The sequence below is a fragment of the Schistocerca gregaria genome, chromosome 11 (assembly GCF_023897955.1).
Source record: "Schistocerca gregaria isolate iqSchGreg1 chromosome 11, iqSchGreg1.2, whole genome shotgun sequence".
NCBI lineage: Eukaryota > Metazoa > Arthropoda > Insecta > Orthoptera > Acrididae > Schistocerca > Schistocerca gregaria.
Window position 1 is genome coordinate 76,809,278 of NC_064930.1, and position 17,880 is coordinate 76,827,157.

Consider the following 17,880-nt stretch of genomic DNA (forward strand, 5'->3'; position numbering starts at 1 on the left):
TCCGGGACCGCGAGACTGCTACGGTCGCAGGTTCGATTCCTGCCTCGGGCATGGATGTGTGTGATGTCCTTAGGTTACCAGAATGAGATTTTCACTCTGCAGCGGAGTGTGCGCTGATATGAAACTTCCTGGCAGATTAAAACCGTGTGCCCGACCGAGACTCGAACTCGGGACCTTTGCCTTTCGCGGGCAAGCGCTCTACCGTCTGAGCTACCGAAGCACGGCTCACTGCCGGTACTCACAGCTTTACTTCTGCCAATATCGTTTCGTTCTTGGGTTAGTTAGGTTGAAGTAGTTCTAAGTTCTAGGGGAATAATGACCTTAGATGTTAAGTCCCATAGTGCTCACAGCCATTTTGAACTTCCCTAATACCGTGTAGGGCGCCGCGAGCACGCAGCACTGCCACAAAAAGACGTGGCACGGCCTTCACTAATGTCTGAAGTAGTGCTGGAGCGAACTGACGCCAATAATCCGTAAGAGTACGACGGTGTCGAGATCTCTTCTAAATAGGACGTTGCAAAGCATCCCAGATATGCTCAATAACGTTCATGACTGGGAGTTTGGTGACCACCGGAAGTGTTTAAGCTCAGATTGTTTCTGGAGCGACTCTGTAGCATTTCTAGACGTGAGAGGTGTCGCATTGTCCTGCTGGAACTGCCCAAGTCCGTCGGAATGCACAAAGGACACGAATGGATGCGTGTGACCAGACAGGTTGCTTACATGCATGTCACCTGTCAGAGTCGTATCTAGGCGTGTCAGGGCTCCCATATCACTCCAGCTGCACACGTCCCACACCATTACAGAGCCGCCACCGGCTTGAACAGTCTCCTGCTGTCACGCAGGGTCCATAGATTTATGAGTTTCTCTCCATACCCGTACGCGTCCATCCGCTCGACACAATTTGAGACACGTCAGGCGAGCCAACATGCTTCCAGTGATAAACAGTCCAATGTCAGAATTGACGGGCCCAGGCGAGGCGTGAAGCTCTGTGTCGGGCAGTCATCAACGGTACGAGGCCACCGAAAGCCCATATCGTCGATGTTTCGTGGAATGGGTCGTACGCTGACACTTGTTGATTGCTCAGTATTAAAATGTGCAGCAGTTTGCGGAAGGGCTGCACTCGTGTCACGTGGCACGATTCTTTTCAGTTATCGTTAGTCCCGTTTTTGCAGGATTTTTTTCCCGCCGCGGCGATGTCGGAGACTTCATACACTCCTGGAAATTGAAATAAGAACACCGTGGATTCATTGTCCCAGGAAGGGGAAACTTTATTGACACATTCCTGGGGTCAGATACAGCACATGATCACACTGACAGAACCACAGGCACACAGACACAGGCAACAGAGCATGCACAATGTCGGCACTAGTACAGTGTATATCCACCTTTCGCAGCAATGCAGGCTGCTATTCTCCCATGGAGACGATCGTAGAGATGCTGGATGTAGTCCTGTGGAACGGCTTGCCATGCCATTTCCACCTGGCGCCTCAGTTGGACCAGCGTTCGTGCTGGACGTGCAGACCGCGTGAGACGACGCTTCATCCAGTCCCAAACATGCTCAATGGGGGACAGATCCGGAGATCTTGCTGGCCAGGGTAGTTGACTGACACCTTCTAGAGCACGTTGGGTGGCACGGGATACATGCGGACGTGCATTGTCCTGTTGGAACAGCAAGTTCCCTTGCCGGTCTAGGAATGGTAGAACGATGGGTTCGATGACGGTTTGGATGTACCGTGCACTATTCAGTGTCCCCTCGACGATCACCAGAGGTGTACGGCCAGTGTAGGAGATCGCTCCCCACACCATGATGCCGGGTGTTGGCCCTGTGTGCCTCGGTCGTATGCAGTCCTGATTGTGGCGCTCACCTGCACGGCGCCAAACACGCATACGACCATCATTGGCACCGAGGCAGAAGCGACTCTCATCGCTGAAGAAGACACGTCTCCATTCGTCCCTCCATTCACGCCTGTCGCAACACCACTGGAGGCGGGCTGCACGATGTTGGGGCGTGAGCGGAAGACGGCCTAACGGTGTGCGGGACCGTAGCCCAGCTTCATGGAGACGGTTGCGAATGGTCCTCGCCGATACCCCAGGAGCAACAGTGTCCCTAATTTGCTGGGAAGTGGCGGTGCGGTCCCCTACGGCACTGCGTAGGATCCTACGGTCTTGGCGTCGCTGCGGTCCGGTCCCAGGTCGACGGGCACGTGCACCTTCCGCCGACCACTGGCGACAACATCGATGTACTGTGGAGACGTCACGCCCCACGTGTTGAGCAATTCGGCGGTACGTCCATCCGACCTCCCGCATGCCCACTATACGCCCTCGCTCAAAGTCCGTCAACTGCACATACGGTTCACGTCCACGCTGTCGCGGCATGCTACCAGTGTTAAAGACTGCGATGGAGCTCCGTATGCCACGGCAAACTGGCTGACACTGACGGCGGCGGTGCACAAACGCTGCGCAGCTAGCGCCATTCGACGGCCAACACCGCGGTTCCTGGTGTGTCCGCTGTGCCGTGCGTGTGATCATTGCTTGTACAGCCCTCTCGCAGTGTCCGGAGCAAGTACGGTGGGTCTGACACACCGGTGTCAATGTGTTCTTTTTTCCATTTCCAGGAGTGTATTTCACCGCATTGTAATATTTACCATGTACGAGGTGCGACAATAAAGTAACGAGACTGATGTGGAAAAACGTTGCCTACCGTTTTAGTAAAGTTTAGTGTCGTCTCCTTCAGACTAGTTCCCTTGTGATTGCACAGACTTCTTCCAGCGCTTCTGCAGTTGATGGTAACATTTCTGGAACTCATCTTCTGTAATATCCTCCAAGACCCTCGTGTCACAGTTTTTTGTGACATCTTGTGTTGTTTGGAAATAGTGTCCCTTGACCGCCGTTTCGACTCTTGGAAATAGAAAAAAGTCGCACGGAGCGGTATCTGGTGAATAAGATGGCTGTGTTAGTACTGAAATTTGGTTTGAGGTTAACAACTGCTGTACTGACAGAGCAGTATGGGATGGCGCATTATCGCGATGCAGAATCCAATTATCAGTAACGCTGGCTCGGACACTAAGAACTACTTTACGAAGATTTTCCAAAATTTCTTTGTAGTAATATTGGTTAACTGTTTGTCCAGGAGGCACCCACTCTTTATGAACAATTCCCTTGCCCTCGGAATGAAAGAAGCACACAAGCATGCATTTCACTTTTGACTTCGACATGCCAGCTTTTTTTGGTGTGGGTGTTTCCTTTGAGCACCACTACGAACTTCGGCGTTTTGCCTGACGATCGTACTGAAAAAACCAACTTTCATCATCAGTCACAACACGGCTCAACAATTCTGGGTTGATTTCTGTTTGCCCTTACAGATCGGCTGCCACATTTTTCCGTGTTTCTCACTGCTGTGGTGTGAAATTTTTGGGGACCACTTTTGCACAAATCTTTCTCATTCTAAGATCTTCAGTTATTATTAGACGAACCGTTTCTCGGTTGATGTTGAGTTCTTCTGCAATCATTTCACGGATAATCTTCGATCAGATTGTACAAGTTCACTCACCCTGGCGAAGTTGACATCTGTCCGTGAGGTTGATGGTCGTCCATTGCGGTCTTCATCTTGAACATTCGTTCTGCCTTCACTGAACATTTAATGCCAACGAAAACCTTGAGTTCTTGACATAACCTCCTCTGCAAAAGCCTTCTGAAGCTTACCGTAAGTTGTCGCCGCGTTTTCACGCAATTTAACGCAAAAAGGAATAGCATAGCATTGCACAATGTTATGCGGTACCATTTCCGTGGCGAGACACACAAATACGTGTTAACTTCCAGAATGAGATTTTCACTCTGCAGCGGAGTGTGCGCTGATATGAAACTTCCTGGAAGATTAAAACTGTGTGCCCGACCGAGACTCGAACTCGGGACCTTTGCCTTTCGCGGGCAAGTGCTCTACCAACTGAGCCACCGAAGCACGACTCACGCCCGATACTCACAGCTTTACTTCTGCCAGTTTTAATCTGCCAGGAAGTTTCACGTGTTAACTTATTAGAGCACAACTCACGACTGAGCAGTTACATCGATGTGGACTAGAAGCAGCTTATAGTCCGAGGTCAAAGATATTGTGCCTAAGCAAGCCTGCAGGGTTGCCACATCTTCCAAGGAAAATCAGTGTCGTTATTTGATTGTCGCACCTCGTACTCGTGAAATGGGCGTACGGTAAAATCGCCATTTCATCGCTACGTCGGTTTGCAGTAGGGTTCTGGAGCATATACTGTATTCAAACATTTATGAATCACGTCGAAGGGAAACGATCTATTGATACCTAATCAGCATGGTTTCAGAAAACATTGTTCTTCTGCAACGCAGCTAGCTCTTTATTCGCACTTAGTAATGGCCGCTTCGACAGGGGATCTCAAGTTGATTCCGTATTTCTAGATTTCCAGAAAGCTTTTGACACCGTTCCTCACAAGCGACTTCTAATCAAGCTGCGGGCCTACGGGGTATCGTCTCAGTTGTGCCACTGGATTCTTGATTTCCTGTCAGGAAGGTCGCAGTTCGTAGTAATAGACGGCAAATCATCGAGTAAAACTGAAGTGATATCAGGTGTTCCCCAGGGAAGCGTCCTGGGACCTCTGCTGTTCCTGATCTATATAAATGACCTGGGTGACAATCTGAGCAGTTCTCTTAGGCTGTTCGCTGATGCTGCTGTAATTTACCGTCTAGTAAGGTCATCCGAAGACCAGTATCAGTTGCAAAGCGATTTAGAAAAGATTGCTGTATGGTGTGTCAGGTGGCAGTTGACGCTAAATAACGAAAAGTGTGAAATGATCCACACGAGTTCCAAAAGAAATCTGTTGGAATTCGATTACTCTATAAATAGTACAATTCTCAAGGCTGTCGATGCAAGTAAGTACGTGGGTGTAAAAATTACGAACAACTTCAGTTGGAAAGACCACACAGATAATATTGTGGGGAAGGCGAGCCAAAGGCTGCGTTTCATTGGCAGGACACTTAGAAGATGTAACAAGTCCACTAAAGAGACAGCTTACACTACACTCGTTCGTCCTCTGTTAGAATATTGCTGCGCGGTGTGGGATCCTTACCAGGTGGGATAGACGGAGGACATCGAAAGGGTGCAAAAAAAGGGCAGCTCGTTTTGTATTATCACGTAATAGGGGAGAGAGTGTGGCAGATATGATACGCGAGTTAGGATGGAAGTCATTACAGCAAAGACGTTTTTCGTCGCGGGGCGATCTTTTTACGAAATTTCAGTCACCAACTTTCTATTCCGAATGCGAAAATATTTTGTTGAGCCCAACCTACATAGGTAGGAATGATGATGGTTGTTGGGATGTTTAAGGGGGACTAAACAGGTAGGAATGATCATCAAAATAAAATAAGAGAAATCAGAGCTGGAACAGAGAGGTTTAGGTGTTCGTTTTTCCCCCGCGCCGTTCGGGAGATAGTATGACTGTGGTTCGATAAACCCTCTGCCAAGCACTAAAATGTGAATTGCAGAGTAATCATGTAGATGTAGATGTAGATGCTGTGTCAGTATTTTAGGTGAATATCGTAGGACCACTTACCGTGTATTTGGGATGTCGTGTCTGGAATAAATATTATTCAACATAATTCTCAGACGTCTCCATCGATTAGAGAGGTTAGAATAGAACCGTTGTCATTAAATTATTCATTTAACTTTCATTTTGTACTTGTGTGGTTTTAGTGATTTGCAGTTCTAGCCGGTGCAGAGAGTACTGCGTACTGCTGGCTCACAGCTACAGGTTATTACTTGCTGGCAATTGCCTGCGGGACACGAAAGCTGATGTGCAGGGCTTATTGTTTCTAAACTGAGCCGTGCGTAGCCACAGTGCCTGAAGTACGAGTAACCGTAGGAAAGTCGTAGCTGCTTTAACCCTAAGGGACGCTGCTTAGGCCGGTATTACACTATCAAATTTCTTTGTCAAAGATTTGATCAAAGATGTGATCAAATATTCCGTCAAATATATTTGACAAAGATCTTTGAGTTAGCGCTGGATGGGGTATTACACTGTCATCAAATTTTTCGTCAAAGTTCAAGATGGCTGACATCAACTTGTTATTAACCGCAGCAGTTGCACGTACCACAATTCCACTGTGTACACATGCGGAAGAGAAGTGGGGGAAAAAAAGGAACCATACACACGAGGTTGACGGTCTTAAATTCTTGGGATTACAACTGGATAATAAATTCAGTTGGGAGGAGCACACCACAGAGCTGCAGAAACGCCTTAACAAATCTGTATTTGCAATTCGAGTGTTAGCAGACATAGGCGACATAAAAGTGAAAAAGCTTGCATACTATTCCTACTTTCATTCCATAATGTCATATGGTATAATATTTTGGGGTAACTCTTCAAGTCAAACAAAAGTTTTCAGAGTCGAAAAGCGTGTAATACGTATTATTTGAGGAGTAAATTCCCGAAGTCTTGCAGAAACCTCTTCAACGAACCGGGTATACTAACTACTGCCTCTCTGTATATTTACTCCTTAATGAAATTTGTCCTAAATAATATATCTCTTTTTCCAACAAACAGCTCAGTTCATACATACAATACCAGGAACAAAAATGATCTGCACAGAGACTTAAAAGCACTTACTTTAGTTCAAAAAGGGGTTCACTACTCAGGAACACTCATCTTCAATAATTTGCCAGCAAAGATGAAAAATTTAGTTACAAATAAAGATCAGCTTAAAAGGAGCCTGAAAGACTTACTAGCGGCCAACTCCACCTACTCCATTGACGAAATTTTTAATAGAAACAAATGATGTATTGTATTTATTCATAGTATTAGCATTGTTGTTTCAGGTTAAAAAAAACTGACATGTTCCACATCCACGAGGATCTCCTCAGCACGGATCTATGGAACGAAAAACTAATCTAATCTGCGTAAAGCCGTGGGTTTTACGACGACACGATAAAAGCATTCAACAAAACTTGTTACGTGAGCTTACAGTGCATGACGTCAAGTCTTACATGAATTACTTAAGAATGGATGAGCATACATTTCTGTATGTGCTCAGTGAAGCGTATCCTGATATCGCAAAGCACAATATTCACTTAAGAGCTGCTACATCTGTAAAAGACAGGCTCACTGTAACACTCCGATTCCTTGCTACAGGAGAGGTTAGGTTAGGTTAGGTTATATTATATTAGGTTAGGTCAGGTCAGGTCACCAATCTTCATAATGTATTTTTGTATTCAGGGTGCCTCACGTTGTAAAGCGCCTCATCAGCTTCATACATCTCTATTACTTTTGTAGTTGTCGGCACACACCAATTGCATTTACCAGCAATGTTTATAAACACACTACAGACGACAGAACGCTGCAGCGATGTTAGCGCTCCATGTGGTAACATGTCACATAGCAGTGAACAGAAAAGAGGCGACTTCTTTGATCAAATCTGCAGCGAGGCCCTAGATTTGTACCGCCAATGTTTATAAACACTCTACAGACGACAGAACGCTGCAGCGATGTTAGCGCTCCACGTGGTAACATGTCACATAGCAGTGAACAGAAAAGAGGCGACTTCTTTGATCAAATCTGCAGCGAGGCCCTAGATTTGTACCGCCAATGTTTATAAACACACTACAGACGACAGAACGCTGCAGCGATGTTAGCGCTCCATGTGGTAACATGTCACATAGCAGTGAACAGAAAAGAGGCGACTTCTTTGATCAAATCTGCAGCGAGGCCCTAGATTTGTACCGCCAATGTTTATAAACACACTAGAGACGACAGAACGCTGCAGCGATGTTAGCGCTCCATGTGGTAACATGTCACATAGCAGTGAACAGAAAAGAGGCGACTTCTTTGATCAAATCTGCAGCGAGGCCCTAGATTTGTACCGCCAATGTTTATAAACACACTACAGACGACAGAACGCTGCAGCGATGTTAGCGCTCCATGTGGTAACATGTCACATAGCAGTGAACAGAAAAGAGGCGACTTCTTTGATCAAATCTGCAGCGAGGCCCTAGATTTGTACCGCCAATGTTTATAAACACTCTACAGACGACAGAACGCTGCAGCGATGTTAGCGCTCCACGTGGTAACATGTCACATAGCAGTGAACAGAAAAGAGGCGACTTCTTTGATCAAATCTGCAGCGAGGCCCTAGATTTGTACCGCCAATGTTTATAAACACACTAGAGACGACAGAACGCTGCAGCGATGTTAGCGCTCCATGTGGTAACATGTCACATAGCAGTGAACAGAAAAGAGGCGACTTCTTTGATCAAATCTGCAGCGAGGCCCTAGATTTGTACCGCCAATGTTTATAAACACACTAGAGACGACAGAACGCTGCAGCGATGTTAGCGCTCCATGTGGTAACATGTCACATAGCAGTGAACAGAAAAGAGGCGACTTCTTTGATCAAATCTGCAGCGAGGCCCTAGATTTGTACCGCCAATGTTTATAAACACACTACAGACGACAGAACGCTGCAGCGATGTTAGCGCTCCACGTGGTAACATGTCACATAGCAGTGAACAGAAAAGAGGCGACTTCTTTGATCAAATCTGCAGCGAGGCCCTAGATTTGTACCGCCAATGTTTATAAACACTCTACAGACGACAGAACGCTGCAGCGATGTTAGCGCTCCACGTGGTAACATGTCACATAGCAGTGAACAGAAAAGAGGCGACTTCTTTGATCAAATCTGCAGCGAGGCCCTAGATTTGTACCGCCAATGTTTATAAACACACTAGAGACGACAGAACGCTGCAGCGATGTTAGCGCTCCATGTGGTAACATGTCACATAGCAGTGAACAGAAAAGAGGCGACTTCTTTGATCAAATCTGCAGCGAGGCCCTAGATTTGTACCGCCAATGTTTATAAACACACTAGAGACGACAGAACGCTGCAGCGATGTTAGCGCTCCATGTGGTAACATGTCACATAGCAGTGAACAGAAAAGAGGCGACTTCTTTGATCAAATCTGCAGCGAGGCCCTAGATTTGTACCGCCAATGTTTATAAACACACTAGAGACGACAGAACGCTGCAGCGATGTTAGCGCTCCATGTGGTAACATGTCACATAGCAGTGAACAGAAAAGAGGCGACTTCTTTGATCAAATCTGCAGCGAGGCCCTAGATTTGTACCGCCAATGTTTATAAACACTCTACAGACGACAGAACGCTGCAGCGATGTTAGCGCTCCACGTGGTAACATGTCACATAGCAGTGAACAGAAAAGAGGCGACTTCTTTGATCAAATCTGCAGCGAGGCCCTAGATTTGTACCGCCAATGTTTATAAACACACTAGAGACGACAGAACGCTGCAGCGATGTTAGCGCTCCACGTGGTAACATGTCACATAGCAGTGAACAGAAAAGAGGCGACTTCTTTGATCAAATCTGCAGCGAGGCCCTAGATTTGTACCGCCAATGTTTATAAACACTCTACAGACGACAGAACGCTGCAGCGATGTTAGCGCTCCACGTGGTAACATGTCACATAGCAGTGAACAGAAAAGAGGCGACTTCTTTGATCAAATCTGCAGCGAGGCCCTAGATTTGTACCGCCAATGTTTATAAACACTCTACAGACGACAGAACGCTGCAGCGATGTTAGCGCTCCATGTGGTAACATGTCACATAGCAGTGAACAGAAAAGAGGCGACTTCTTTGATCAAATCTGCAGCGAGGCCCTAGATTTGTACCGCCAATGTTTATAAACACTCTACAGACGACAGAACGCTGCAGCGATGTTAGCGCTCCATGTGGTAACATGTCACATAGCAGTGAACAGAAAAGAGGCGACTTCTTTGATCAAATCTGCAGCGAGGCCCTAGATTTGTACCGCCAATGTTTATAAACACTCTACAGACGACAGAACGCTGCAGCGATGTTAGCGCTCCATGTGGTAACATGTCACATAGCAGTGAACAGAAAAGAGGCGACTTCTTTGATCAAATCTGCAGCGAGGCCCTAGATTTGTACCGCCAATGTTTATAAACACTCTACAGACGACAGAACGCTGCAGCGATGTTAGCGCTCCACGTGGTAACATGTCACATAGCAGTGAACAGAAAAGAGGCGACTTCTTTGATCAAATCTGCAGCGAGGCCCTAGATTTGTACCGCCAATGTTTATAAACACACTAGAGACGACAGAACGCTGCAGCGATGTTAGCGCTCCATGTGGTAACATGTCACATAGCAGTGAACAGAAAAGAGGCGACTTCTTTGATCAAATCTGCAGCGAGGCCCTAGATTTGTACCGCCAATGTTTATAAACACACTAGAGACGACAGAACGCTGCAGCGATGTTAGCGCTCCATGTGGTAACATGTCACATAGCAGTGAACAGAAAAGAGGCGACTTCTTTGATCAAATCTGCAGCGAGGCCCTAGATTTGTACCGCCAATGTTTATAAACACACTAGAGACGACAGAACGCTGCAGCGATGTTAGCGCTCCATGTGGTAACATGTCACATAGCAGTGAACAGAAAAGAGGCGACTTCTTTGATCAAATCTGCAGCGAGGCCCTAGATTTGTACCGCCAATGTTTATAAACACTCTACAGACGACAGAACGCTGCAGCGATGTTAGCGCTCCATGTGGTAACATGTCACATAGCAGTGAACAGAAAAGAGGCGACTTCTTTGATCAAATCTGCAGCGAGGCCCTAGATTTGTACCGCCAATGTTTATAAACACTCTACAGACGACAGAACGCTGCAGCGATGTTAGCGCTCCATGTGGTAACATGTCACATAGCAGTGAACAGAAAAGAGGCGACTTCTTTGATCAAATCTGCAGCGAGGCCCTAGATTTGTACCGCCAATGTTTATAAACACTCTACAGACGACAGAACGCTGCAGCGATGTTAGCGCTCCATGTGGTAACATGTCACATAGCAGTGAACAGAAAAGAGGCGACTTCTTTGATCAAATCTGCAGCGAGGCCCTAGATTTGTACCGCCAATGTTTATAAACACTCTACAGACGACAGAACGCTGCAGCGATGTTAGCGCTCCACGTGGTAACATGTCACATAGCAGTGAACAGAAAAGAGGCGACTTCTTTGATCAAATCTGCAGCGAGGCCCTAGATTTGTACCGCCAATGTTTATAAACACACTAGAGACGACAGAACGCTGCAGCGATGTTAGCGCTCCATGTGGTAACATGTCACATAGCAGTGAACAGAAAAGAGGCGACTTCTTTGATCAAATCTGCAGCGAGGCCCTAGATTTGTACCGCCAATGTTTATAAACACACTAGAGACGACAGAACGCTGCAGCGATGTTAGCGCTCCATGTGGTAACATGTCACATAGCAGTGAACAGAAAAGAGGCGACTTCTTTGATCAAATCTGCAGCGAGGCCCTAGATTTGTACCGCCAATGTTTATAAACACACTAGAGACGACAGAACGCTGCAGCGATGTTAGCGCTCCATGTGGTAACATGTCACATAGCAGTGAACAGAAAAGAGGCGACTTCTTTGATCAAATCTGCAGCGAGGCCCTAGATTTGTACCGCCAATGTTTATAAACACACTACAGACGACAGAACGCTGCAGCGATGTTAGCGCTCCACGTGGTAACATGTCACATAGCAGTGAACAGAAAAGAGGCGACTTCTTTGATCAAATCTGCAGCGAGGCCCTAGATTTGTACCGCCAATGTTTATAAACACTCTACAGACGACAGAACGCTGCAGCGATGTTAGCGCTCCACGTGGTAACATGTCACATAGCAGTGAACAGAAAAGAGGCGACTTCTTTGATCAAATCTGCAGCGAGGCCCTAGATTTGTACCGCCAATGTTTATAAACACACTAGAGACGACAGAACGCTGCAGCGATGTTAGCGCTCCATGTGGTAACATGTCACATAGCAGTGAACAGAAAAGAGGCGACTTCTTTGATCAAATCTGCAGCGAGGCCCTAGATTTGTACCGCCAATGTTTATAAACACACTAGAGACGACAGAACGCTGCAGCGATGTTAGCGCTCCATGTGGTAACATGTCACATAGCAGTGAACAGAAAAGAGGCGACTTCTTTGATCAAATCTGCAGCGAGGCCCTAGATTTGTACCGCCAATGTTTATAAACACACTAGAGACGACAGAACGCTGCAGCGATGTTAGCGCTCCATGTGGTAACATGTCACATAGCAGTGAACAGAAAAGAGGCGACTTCTTTGATCAAATCTGCAGCGAGGCCCTAGATTTGTACCGCCAATGTTTATAAACACACTACAGACGACAGAACGCTGCAGCGATGTTAGCGCTCCATGTGGTAACATGTCACATAGCAGTGAACAGAAAAGAGGCGACTTCTTTGATCAAATCTGCAGCGAGGCCCTAGATTTGTACCGCCAATGTTTATAAACACTCTACAGACGACAGAACGCTGCAGCGATGTTAGCGCTCCACGTGGTAACATGTCACATAGCAGTGAACAGAAAAGAGGCGACTTCTTTGATCAAATCTGCAGCGAGGCCCTAGATTTGTACCGCCAATGTTTATAAACACACTAGAGACGACAGAACGCTGCAGCGATGTTAGCGCTCCATGTGGTAACATGTCACATAGCAGTGAACAGAAAAGAGGCGACTTCTTTGATCAAATCTGCAGCGAGGCCCTAGATTTGTACCGCCAATGTTTATAAACACACTAGAGACGACAGAACGCTGCAGCGATGTTAGCGCTCCATGTGGTAACATGTCACATAGCAGTGAACAGAAAAGAGGCGACTTCTTTGATCAAATCTGCAGCGAGGCCCTAGATTTGTACCGCCAATGTTTATAAACACACTAGAGACGACAGAACGCTGCAGCGATGTTAGCGCTCCATGTGGTAACATGTCACATAGCAGTGAACAGAAAAGAGGCGACTTCTTTGATCAAATCTGCAGCGAGGCCCTAGATTTGTACCGCCAATGTTTATAAACACACTAGAGACGACAGAACGCTGCAGCGATGTTAGCGCTCCATGTGGTAACATGTCACATAGCAGTGAACAGAAAAGAGGCGACTTCTTTGATCAAATCTGCAGCGAGGCCCTAGATTTGATCAAATATTTGACGTCATTTGACAAAGTTCCCTATTACACCATCAAACATGTTTGTCAAAGATTTTTGACCAAGAAATTTGGTAGTGTAATACCGGCATTAGAAGAGCAGCTGCATGAGCAGTAAACGTTAGGTACGGCGCCACCGCCTGCCAGGACACGTTGTAGAGTTAGGTAACACGCAGTTTCTATTCCGCGTCGCGCGACAGCCCCAAGTGGACCAGATGCCGGAGCAGAAAGCGGCCAGTGGCTAACCACAGCTCCACTTATTTCTTCTCTGTCACTGTTTAGGCGCTGGCGTCACACCCCACTTCCTTTCGCGGTTCTCGCAACACTTGGGCTTTTCTATAGAGATACGTCTACTCGGGGCAAATATATACCATACTGCCGAGAACATCGCCCGGCAATATTGCCGGACACCATTGCGGACACGAGCACTAAAGCCGCACAAACTTGAACACTGCGATGTTCACGGTACTGCACCTCCCTGGGAATTTTTTTGTTCATCTCGCCAGAACAAATCGCCGCAGGAGAGTCAAATAGTACACTTGTATTAAATGGTAACGAACACTACGTGACGAAAAGTATCGCGAAACCTGGCTGAAAATGACTTAGAAGTTCGTGGCCCTTTCCATCGGTAATGCTGGAATTCAATAACGTGTTGGCCCACCTTTAGCCTTGATGAGAGCTTCCACTCTCGCAGGCATACGTTCAATCAGGTGCTGGCAGGTTTCTTGGGGAATGGCAGCCCATTCTTCACGGAGTGCTGCACTGAGGAGAGATATCGACGTCAGTCGGTGAGGGCTGGCACGAAGTCGGCGTTCCAAAACATCCCAAAGGTGCTAACGTTTGTGTTGTGGAGGCATGGCAGAGAGGAACGAGGCCGTTTTCACGAACATCTAAACGGTATTAATCCGAAGATTCAGTTTACCATGGAGGAGGAGGCAGAAGGGAGACTAAATTTTCTGGATGTGCTAGTTTACAAGAAACAGGATGGTAGCTTAGGCCATACAGTTTACCGGAAACCCACGCACACGGATCGTTATCTACACCGGGATTCGAACCACCACCCACAGCAAAAGCGAGGCATAATAAAAACGTTGGTGGATAGAGCGAGGAACATCTGTGAACCTGGGCTACTGGATACGGAACTGGAACACCTCAGTGATGCATTACTCAGGAATGCTTACTCGGCTGCTGAGATAAAAAGAGCGTTAAGACCGCCGCCTGAAAATCATAGCAATGCACAAGCGCTTGCAAAATCGAAAGTCTTCCTGCCTTTTATTAAGGACGTCACTGACCGCATAGGGAAAATATTGAAAAAACGGAATATCGCGGTGATTTACAAACCTAACCGGAAGATACAAGAACACCTGAGATTGGCTAAGGATGGTCGTAAACCGCTGGAAAAAGCAGGAATTTACAGGATCCCGTGTAGTTGTGGGGAGGTATATGTGGGTACCACAAAAAGAGCGGTCGAAAAACGACTAGAAGAGCACAAGGGCAATTGCAGAAGGGGAGAGATTGATAGATCAGCTGCTGCGGAACACGCTTTGCAGTCAGGAGACCACCACATTTATTTTGATAGAACTCAAGTACTGGCAGCCACAAGCGGATATCATGAAAGGCTTTACAGAGAGGCTATAGAGATTATGAAACACCCCAGGAATTTTAATAGGAAGGAGGAGGGCGTGAAAGTGAATGACATCTGGATGCCGGTGCTGAAGAAGATGTGTACCAGTCTTCCGCCATGGGATGATAGCAACAGCGGACGGCGGCAACCGACAACGGCCAATTGCGCTCGCGTATTCAAAACATGTGACGTCACGGCTATGCGCGGGAGCACGCGAAAACAAAAATTTGCTGCAGTCAGTAGTGAGACAGTGTGTGTTTCGGAAGTTAACAGAAGCCACAACCCCCCTTGAAGATGTCCTCCGCAGATGGGGACGAAACGTCGGGTTACAATGCGAAATCCATCAGACCACGGCATAATAGCCCGGAAAAGAATTTTATTAATCATGACAGTTCCGGCCGTGAAAGTTTACATTTTACAATCAGGCCAGTCCATTACAGGGATGTTATTGTCGTGTAAGCACTCCGCCACAGGCCGTCCTTTATGAACAGGTGCTCGATTGCGTTGAAAGATGCAATCGCCGTTCCGGAATAGCTCTTCAATAGTGGGAAGCAAGAAGGTGCTTAAAACATCAATGTAGGCCTGTGCTCTGATAGTGTCACGCGAAACAACAAGGGGTGCAAGCCCCCTCCATGAAAAACACGACCACACCATAACACCACCGCCTCCGAATTTTACTGTCGGCACTACACACGCTGGAAGATGACCTTCACGTGTCATTTGTCATACCCACACCCTGCCATTGGACCGCCACATCGTGTACCGCGATTCGTCGCTCCACACATCGTTTTTCCACTGTTCGATAGTCCATTGTCTACGCTCCTTACAGCGAGCGAGGCGTTATTTGGCATTTATCGGCGTGATGTGTGGCTTATGACAACCCGCCCGACCACGAAATTCAAGTTTTCTGACCTCCCGTCTAGGTGTCATAGTACTTGCAGTGGATCCTGATGCAGTTTGGAATTCCTGTGCGATGGTCTGGTTAGATGTCTGCAATTGCACGTTGCGACCTTCTTCACAAGTCGGCGGTCTCTGTCAGTGAACAGACGAGGTCGGCCTGTACGCTTTTGTGCTGTACGCGTCCCTTCACGTTTCCACTTCACTATCACATCGGAAACAGTGTAGCTAGGGATGTTTAGGAGTGTGGAAATCTGGCGGACAGAGGTATGGCACAAGTGACACCCAGTCACCTGGCCACGTTCAAAGTCCGTGAGTTCTGTGGAGCGCCCCATTCTGCTCCCTCGCGGTGTCTAATGACTGCTGAGGTCGCTGATATGGAGTACTTGGCAGTAGATGGCAGCACAATGGACCTAATGTATCTTTTTGGGGGTGTCCGGATACTTTTGATGACACAGTGTAGGCTGGAGTGATGAAAGTACTGATCCTTGTGGCTGGCCATTGTCGAATTTTCTTGGTGAGCCTACGTTGGTCCCCATTGATAATTTACAATATTCTGTCATTTGGCATGCCATTTAGCAAGCCGGCCGGCGTGGCGGAGCGGTTCTAGGCGCTACTGTCTGGAACCCCGCGACCGCTACGATCGCAGATTCGAATATTGCCTCGAGCATGGATGTGTGTTATGTCCTTAGCTTACTTAGGTTTAAGTAGTTCTAGGGGACTGATGAGCTGAGAAGTTAAGTCCCATAGCCATTTGAACCATTTTTTTATTTAGCAAACAAACCATCTGTTCGCATCGGACCACACTAAGTAATTTATAGATCATATCTTATCCGCAGACAGTGACGTAGGCGGCTGATACATCGATGAATGCATCAGAGTTTTCAAGCATTGTAGTAAAAATACACAACTGGTCATTAAAATTGCTATACCACGAAGATGACATGCTACAGACGCGAAATTTAACCGACAGCAAGAAAATGCTGTGATATGCAAATGATGAGCTTTTCAGAGGATTCACACAAGGTTGGCGCCGGTGGCAACACCTACAATGTGCTGACTTGAGGAAAGTTTCCAACCAATTTCTCATACATAGACAGCAGTTGACCGGCGCTGACTGGTGAAACGTTGTTGTGAAGCCTCGTGTAAGGAGGAGAAATGCGTACCGTCACGTTTCTGACTTTGATAAATGTCGGATTGTAGCCTATCGCAATTGCGGTTTATCGTATCGCGACATTGTTGCTCGCGTCGGTCGAGATCCGATTACTGTTAGCAGAATACGGAATCGGTGGGTTCAGGAGGGTAATAGGGAACGCCGTGCTGGATCCCAACGGCCTCGTATCACTAGCAGTAGAGATAGCAGGCATCTTATCCGCACGGCTGTAACGGATCGTACAGCCACGTCTGGATCCCTGAGTCAACAGATGGGGACGTTTTCAAGATAACGACCATCTGCACGAACAGTTCGACGACGTTTGCTGCAGCACGGACTATCAGCTCGGAGACTGTGGCTGCGGTTACCCTTGACGCTGCATCACAGACAGGAGCGGCTGCAATGGTGTACTTGACGACGAACCTGGGCGCACAAATGGCAAAACATCATTTTTTCGGATGAATCCAGGTTCTGTTTACAGCATCACGATGGTCGATCCGTGTGTGGAGACATCGCACTGGATGCACATTGGAAGCGTGTATTCGTCATCGCCATACTGGTGTGTCACCCGGCGTGAAGGTATGGGGTGCCATCGGTTATACGTCTCGGTCACCTCTTGTTCGCATTGACGGCACTCAGAACAGTGGACGTTATATTTGAGACGTGTTACGGCCCGTGGCTCTACCCTTCATTCGATCCCTGCAAAATCCTACATTTCAGCAGGATATTGCACGACCGCACGTTGGAGGTGCTGTACGGGCCTTATCTGGATACAGAAAATGTTCGACTGCACCTAGGCCAGCACATTCTCCAGATCTCCCACCAATTGTAAACGTCTGGTCAACGGTGGACGAGCAACTGGCTCGTCACAATACGCCAGTCACTACTCTGGATGAACCGTGGTATCGTGTTGAAGCTGCATGGGCAGCTGTACCTGTACACGCCATGGGAGCTGTGTTTGACTCAATGCCCAGGCGTATCAAGGCCGTTATTGTGGCCAGAGGTGGTTGGTCTGGGTACTCATTTCTCAGGATGTATGGACCCAAATTGCGTGAAAATGGAATGACATGTCAGTTCTAGTATAATGCATTCGTCCAATAAATACCCGTTTATCATCTGAATTTCTTCTTGGTGTAGCAATTTTA

General features: G+C 47.2%; 1 non-coding gene across 1 annotated transcript; it reads right to left on the bottom strand.

Annotated features, from left to right (window-relative positions):
* Window positions 1–3,884: 3,884 nt before the first annotated feature.
* Trnas-cga (transfer RNA serine (anticodon CGA)) lies at window positions 3,885–3,959 on the bottom strand. The gene has a single exon. It is a non-coding gene; the product is annotated as a tRNA-Ser (tRNA).
* Window positions 3,960–17,880: the final 13,921 nt, after the last annotated feature.